The sequence below is a fragment of the Gastrolobium bilobum genome, unplaced genomic scaffold (assembly GCF_033153095.1).
Source record: "Gastrolobium bilobum isolate Gb01-03AN ecotype WA unplaced genomic scaffold, APGP_CSIRO_Gbil_v1 utg13675, whole genome shotgun sequence".
NCBI classification, from domain to species: Eukaryota; Viridiplantae; Streptophyta; class Magnoliopsida; order Fabales; family Fabaceae; genus Gastrolobium; species Gastrolobium bilobum.
The window spans coordinates 1-7,424 of record NW_026895885.1 but is presented as its reverse complement, the minus strand read 5'-3'; the positions used below and the strand labels follow the sequence as shown (position 1 = coordinate 7,424).

Sequence of the window (7,424 nt, the reverse complement as noted above, 5' to 3'; positions counted from 1 at the left end):
ATGAAGAAGGACATTGTTGTTTTTGTGTCCAAGTGCTTAGTTTTCCAGAAGGTTAAGATAGAACACCAGCAGCTGTCTGGTAAGCTTCAACCTCTTGAGATTCCGGAATGGAAATGGGATAGCATTTCCATGCACTTCGTGGTGGGATTTCCGAAGACTCAGGCTGGTTATGTCTCTATCTGGGTCATTGTGGAAAGATGTGGAAAGATTGACAAAGTCTGCCCACTTTCTTCCGGTGAAGGTGAGCTTCACTACTGAACAGTTGGTTAGACTTTATGTTCGCGAGATTGTGAGACTTCACGGAGTGCCCGAGAGTATCATTAGTGATAGGGACCCGAATTTCACATCTCGGTTCTGGGAGGCGCTGCAGAGGCTTTTGGTATGCAATTGAGACTGAGTACAGCCTATCACCCTCAGGCTGACAGACGGACTGAGCGGACCATCCAGACATTGGAGGACATGTTGAGGGCATGCACTTTGGAGTAGGGTTCAGCATGGGATAGGTACCTGCCATTGGTTGAATTTTCGTACAACAACAGCTTCCATGCTAGCCAGGGCATGGCACCCTACGAGGCATTGTATGGTAGGAGGTGTCAGACTTCTACCTGCTGATCTGAGGTTGGAGATAAGGAGTTGTTTGGCTTGGACTTTGTCCAAGATACTACACAGCAGATCCAGTTGATCAGGGAAAAGCTGAAGTAGGCGCAGAATCGCTAGAAGATTTACTACGATGTGAGGCATCGTCCACTGGAGTTCAGTGAGGGTGAGCACGTGTTTGTGACACTATCTCCTGTCACCGGTGTTGGTCGGGAACTTGGAGTGAGGAACTTGAGCCCGCGGTTCAGTTGGCCATACCAGATACTTGGTAGAGTAAGACCTGTTGCCTACCGGCTTGCCTTGCCTCCGAACTTGGCCAATATCCATGACATGTTTAACGTGTCTCAGCTTCGCAAATATGTAGCGGTTTGATGTGCCTCTCGCAAGTGTGATTTTCTGTGTTAAAATTGATAAGAATTGAGTCATACTAGAGCAATTTAAATATATATTTGCTAATTATATTGATTCTTTCTTTTCAATAATATTTCTCACCTATTGGTTGTGTTTTTACGGGAAAAAGAAGTAAAAATTATAAAAATTCTGTTAGCGCAATTCCAGATGGGTGTAGCACACTACAAATTCCAGCAACATGGCGCGGACCGGCACCACACTGGCGCACACCCGCGCCAGTTTGCGGATTTCACAACTGTACTTTGGAAGTGGCGCCAACCAGCGCCAAACTAAAAGAAAGCAAAAATGGACACAGGGAAGTGGCGCCACTTAGCGCCAAACCCATGCTAAGTGGCGCCGAAACACAACAAAGTGGCGCCACCTTCCAAGCCACCTAGCGCCAACTTGGTGAAGAATTTGACAGAGTCATGGTGCCAACTAGCGCCACACCGGCGCCAACTGGCGCCGGTTTGCGGGAAATTTGACCGTGCTGCGCGAAGGGTAATTTTGGAAGAAAGAAGCAAGGTTATAAATAGGATCCTTATGACAGAATTAGGGGATTCAGACCTATTCTTCTGAAGAGACACGACGGCGGTGCTCAGAGAGGATTCCTGGGATCAAGTTCTTCTTCCTTTCTCTTTAATTTTATGCTATTATTGAATATTGAATTTTTAGCCATGATTATATTTGGCTAGTTTACTCTTTATTGTAGTTAGGGTCACGAACCCTATGTGAACCCTTGTTACGATGGATTGATTTATTGTTTATCGTTTATATTATTATCTTTATCTTTACTTTGTGTGTATTTTATATCTTCTTTGTTAGACTTAGTCAATCTAATAGTTGATGATAGTTTGAGGGTTAGAATCCTAGATAAGAATATTGGGGTTTTCATCTTGAAATGAGGTAAGATAACAATTACTATGCATGCTAGGAATAAATGTATATTTAATTGCAGATGCTTAAATTATTGAGTTCATTGCTTAATTCTCATGAGGGGTTACTAAGGGAGTAGGATTCCAATTGAGGTTAAAGGGTTAAATTGCCAAGGGATTGAGATTTAACTAATTAATTCCTGATAATAATTTATCTGAGTAATTATATAATTGAATATTGTAAATCAATCCAGAGTAATAAGTGGGAATCATAAGGTGAGTGCTCTCTAGCTACAATGCTTTTCATACATTTAGAAAAATCAGTTCTTATTTTTATTGTCTATTTCTCTTAAACAAAAATTACAAAAATAAGTCTTTAATTTCAGTTCTCAATTTCAAACCAATCGACAATATTTGTCACAACCTTTGAACTCTTCCATTCTTAAAAGGAACAGTTAATTGATATTCGACCCAATCCCTGTCGAGACGATACTTTACTTATCATTATATTACTTGTGCGATCGGTACACTTACCGTTGAGCATCAAGTTTTTGGCGTCGTTGCCGGGGATTGGCGTTTCTTATATCAATTAATTTTGATTTTTAAGATTGGATTTTTCTTTTATTTTTATTTTATTTTTGATTTCTCTGTGATTCTTGAACAGTGTTACTAATCTCTTTTCTGTGTTGTATGCGTGGTAAAGAGCCAGAATTTCCATTAAATTTGGAGATTACAAAAACTGAAATTTTGTTTAAAGAAGCACACAAGATGGCAGCAAACAATGAAGAGGACAATCCGCTCATGGATACCATTCTAACTCCATTATTCAACAGGCCCAATGCGAGCATTGTTCAGCCAAATGTTGCCAACAATTGGGAGCTCAAGTCCTCTCATATTCAATTGGTGGAGAGAGCTCAGTTTGGAGGAGAGGAGAGTGAAGATCCTCACCGATTCGTTGACAGATTCTTGAGGATCTGTGACTCAACCAAACACCCTCAGGTGTCGAACGATGCGATCCGGTTGAGGCTGTTCCCTTTTGCTCTTAAGGGAAAAGATCTTAGTTGGTTGGAGAGGCAGCCTGCAGCAAGCATTGCAACCTGGGATGATTTATCACAGAAGTTCTTTGCTCAGTTCTTCTCAATAGAGAAGTACAACCAGATGGTGAATGATATCACCAATTTCACTCAATCTGAGGGTGAATCAATGTGTGAAGCATGGAACCGGTTCAAGGATTTGATGAGAAGGTGTCCTCAGTATAACGTGATTGTTGGTAATCGGTTAGAATCTTCTTCAATGGTTGCAAACCTGAGGTTCGGATGGTGTTGAATGGTGCAGCAGGAGGCACTATTAAAACTATGAGAGCAAACGAGACTCTTGAGCTGATTGAGAGGATGGCTGCCAACGAAAACCAAGTGTTGTCAACAAAGCCTAAGAGAGGTACCCTTCAACTGGAAGGTAATGATGTGGTGCTGGATGAAAACAGTTTGTTATCTCAGCAGGTAGCAAACTTAACATCAAGGCTTGACAAGATGCAGCTTGCTAGTGTTCAGACTAAAGCTGCTGTTGTTGTGTGTGAATATTGCCAGGACAATCATGAGTCTAATGAATGTCCTTTGATGCCTTCTAATTCACCTCAACAAGTACAAGTGAATGGCGTTTGGTATGATCAAAGACCTCCGCCACAAAATACTCCAAGAAATTAGAATTTTCCTTCTGGAAGTAACAATTTTCAGAGGAGAGGTCAAGGAGGTGGTCTTGATTATAGTTCTAACAATTACCTGCAGCCTCCACCAATCCCAAACAAAGAACCTTCTGATTTGGAGAGGTTAGTTGGATAAATGGCTCAACACTCCAATGCCTTCATGGAAGAGACTAGGGCCAATACTAAAAACATGAGTGCTTCTATCAGGAATTTAGAGAATCAAATTGGACAGCTGGCTAAGCAAGTTGCTGATAGAACTCCAGGCACTTTCCCTAGTAACACAATTATAAATCCCAAGGAAGATTGTATGTTTGTCACAACTAGAAGTGGCAAAGTGGTGGCAGCTCCAGAAAAGCCGAGCATAAATGTGGAAGCTGAGAAGAAGCTAGATACTGCAGTTGAGCCCGAAAAAGAAAAAGAAATTGAAAAACCTGCTGAAGTGGAGAAGCCAGTTGAAAAGAAGAAGTTTGAGCCGAGTCCTGAATATGTGAGAGCCATGGCACCCTATCCTGAAAGGTTCAAGAAGGATGCTCAGAAGCAACAGTATGCCAGGTTCCTTGATATATTCAAAAAGCTTCATATCAATCTTCCATTTGCTGAAGCCTTAGCTAATATGCCCAATTATGCCAAGTTTATGAAGGACCTTTTGTCAAGAAAACACAAGCTGCAGGAATGCCAAACGGTGACACTCACTGAGGAGTGTAGCGCTATCATTACGAAGAAGTTTCCTCCTAAGCGTCATGATCCAGGGAGCTTTAATATTCCTATTGAAATTGGGAACACCAAAATTGGCAGGGCATTATGTGATCTACGGGCTAGCATTAATTTGATGCCCCTTTCTGTTTGTAATTCCTTGGGGATCACCGAGTTGAAGCCTACTTTGGCATCTCTTCAATTTGCTGATAAGTCTGTAAGGAAGCCTAGTGGAATAATAGAAGATGTTCTTGTGAAGGTGGACAAGTTCATCTTCCCTGCTGATTTTGTGGTGCTGGACATGGAAGGGGGAGCTGAGATGCCTCTTTTGCTGGGTAGACCTTTCTTAGCTACATCTCGTGCCATGATTGACGTTGAGAATGGGAAGCTAGAGTTAAGGATGAATGATGAGTCCATTACCATCAATGTCTTTGACTCTATGAAACAATCTTCTGGCAAAGGCGATTGTTTTAGACTCGAGCAAGTGGGGAAGGAAGAAAAATCTTCTAGTCAAGAGCTTGATGAAGAACTTGAGGCGCATAAGATTGTTCCTGCTAAGGAAAAAAAGAATGTAGTGTTTGAAGTTCTTGAAAAAACAGATGATTACAAAGAAGATGGTACCTCAAAAGTGAAATTGAAGGATCTTCCTCAAACTCTGAAAGATGATGTCAAAGAGGTGAGGACGCCTCAAAGGAGGCGTAATCTTACAAAGAAGAAGGCAATGAGAAAGGAAGTGGTGAAACTCTTTGATACGAGCTGGAAGAGACACCAGGAGCTGAAGTTTGACAAAAGACACTGAGACTCTATTTCTCAGAAAAACCAATGCTTCAAAGAGTTCTTAACATGGCTTCATGGTTTGGAACAAATCTGGGAATGGTGGTCTCATACACCAAAACATCCAGTACCACCAGATCTTCCATTTGCTGAGTCATCCCACGCTGCTGAGGGGGATGACATGGAGGGTTGATTATATCTCCTTGCTGACGGAGATTTTGTATATTAGTTTATTTTTTTCTGTTTCGTATTTTTAGTTACTTTGTGTTAGTATATCTCTCTCTGATGTTTTAACATGTGCATTATAGTTTATCCTATATGCCACTGTTTGTTCCATTGTGCAGGTTTTTCTTCTTTCTTATGGTTTAATTATTGCTGAGGACAACAATTCTCTAAATCTGGGAATGGTAGGCTTGCATCTTAGAACTGCTACAATTCTTCTATCAGGGGATATATTCTAACTCTTTTAATTTTCTTAGTTATTTTTGTAGTATTTTGTGTGCTCTTTATTTTTATCTTTAAAAAAAAAATTGGAAAATGTTTTCTGAGCAAGTCCCAGGTTTAAATGTGCTTATCTAGTTAATGTGCTTGACTGAATTCTTGGCATCATGTTTTGTAAGAACTTTTGGCATGATATTGTATGGGCATGAGTAGACTTCATGATTGCTCGTTTGTCTGAATTTTGTGATTGAATGATTAATGATGCCTGATGTTTCTTTTGGAAGTCTAGCTTGACATCATAGCTGGTGAGGTTTTGTGCTTAAACACTTATTTTATTCTGAGAGACCTCACTGTGATAGCATTCTAGAACTTGCTCTGTTTCTCTATTATGCATGCATTGGTTAATATGATAAAGGCATTTTGTTCTTGTTAGCTATTGGCCAAAATAACCCACCTGTATGAATTTTTCCATTGCTAGCCCCTTTGAGCCTGAGCCTTTTTGTTCATAATTCCTGATTGATGGCTTAGCCTATATCCATGTGACTTACCTTAATTGAGATTGAATTACTGATGTGTTGAAAAATAAAACAAAGAAATTGAGGTAAGCTCCACAGAGGTCAAGTAATTAGGGGAGGTAAAATTTCATCTGTGCCCTTAAAACAAAGGGAGAAAAAGAAAAAGAAAAAGAAAAGGTGAATGTAAAGAAAAGGTGATTGATAGGAATTAATTCTCGAAATTCTGTGGGAATCTGAGTGGAGCAAAACCATTGAGTTGAATGTGTTAAAGTGAAATAATACCAGTTTTTCAATCTCATTGTTGTTTGAGCTACTGTCCATATATTCCTACCCATTAACCCGGCCAAGTTACAACCTGTGAAGTCCTTTTGATCAATTGATGCATGTGTTTGATTCTTCATTTTTAAGAATTTTTGAGAATATGATCAAGCTTAAGGTAATGTTTTTGTTGTGATGGATTGAGTGATTGTTACTCCCCCAAACACTTGAGTGCTGAGCGTTATATGTTTATCTTAGTGAGGGGTGTTCAAGCCAGATTCTGACATTTTTATGAGAATAGAAGGCATTATTAGGAGTTCTTTGCATTGATTCAGTCATGCTTAGCATAGTGAGCTATTGATTGTCTGTGTGATGTCATGTAGGAATAATTGATTGTTTCCTGGATTAAGTCTTGTACATTGTTGGGGACAACAACGTTTAAAACTGGGAATAGTTTGATGTTCCTTTGGCAAGTGTGATCTTCTGTGTTAAAATTGATAAGAATTGAGTCATACTAGAGCAATTTAAATATATATTTTCTAATTATATTGATTCTTTCTCTTCAATAATATTTCTCACCTATTGGTTGTGTTTTTACAGGAAAAAGAAGTGAAAATTATAAAAAGCCTGTTAACGCAATTCCATATGGGTGTAGCACACTACAAATTCCAGCAACATGGCGCGGACCGGCACCACACTGGCGCACACCCGCGCCAGTTTTCGGATTTCACAGCGGTACTTTGGAAGTGGCGCCACTATGGCGCCAACCGGCGCTAAACTAAAAGAAAGCAAAAATGGACACAGGGAAGTGGCGCCACTTAGCGCCAAACCCATGCTAAGTGGCGCCAAAACACATCAAAGTGGCGCCACCTTCCAAGCCACCTAGCGCCAACTTGATGAAGAATTTGACAGAGTTATGGCGCCAACTAGCGCCACACCGGCGCCAACTGGCGCCGGTTTGCGGGAAATTTGACCGTGCTGCGCGAAGGGTAATTTTGGAAGAAAGAAGCAAGGTTATAAATAGGATCCTTATGACAGAATTAGGGGATTCAGACCTATTCTTCTGAAGAGAGACGACGACGGTGCTCATAGAGGATTCCTGGGATCAAGTTCTTCTTCCTTTCTCTTAAATTTTATGTTGTTATTGAATATTGAATTTTTAGCCATGATTATGTTTGG

At 40.4% G+C, this 7,424-nt stretch overlaps 1 non-coding gene across 1 annotated transcript; it reads right to left on the bottom strand.

Moving 5' to 3' along the window:
• Positions 1-3,018: 3,018 nt before the first annotated feature.
• On the bottom strand, positions 3,019-3,124 carry LOC133296603 (small nucleolar RNA R71). The gene has a single exon (XR_009749528.1). It is a non-coding gene; the product is annotated as a small nucleolar RNA R71 (small nucleolar RNA).
• Positions 3,125-7,424: the final 4,300 nt, after the last annotated feature.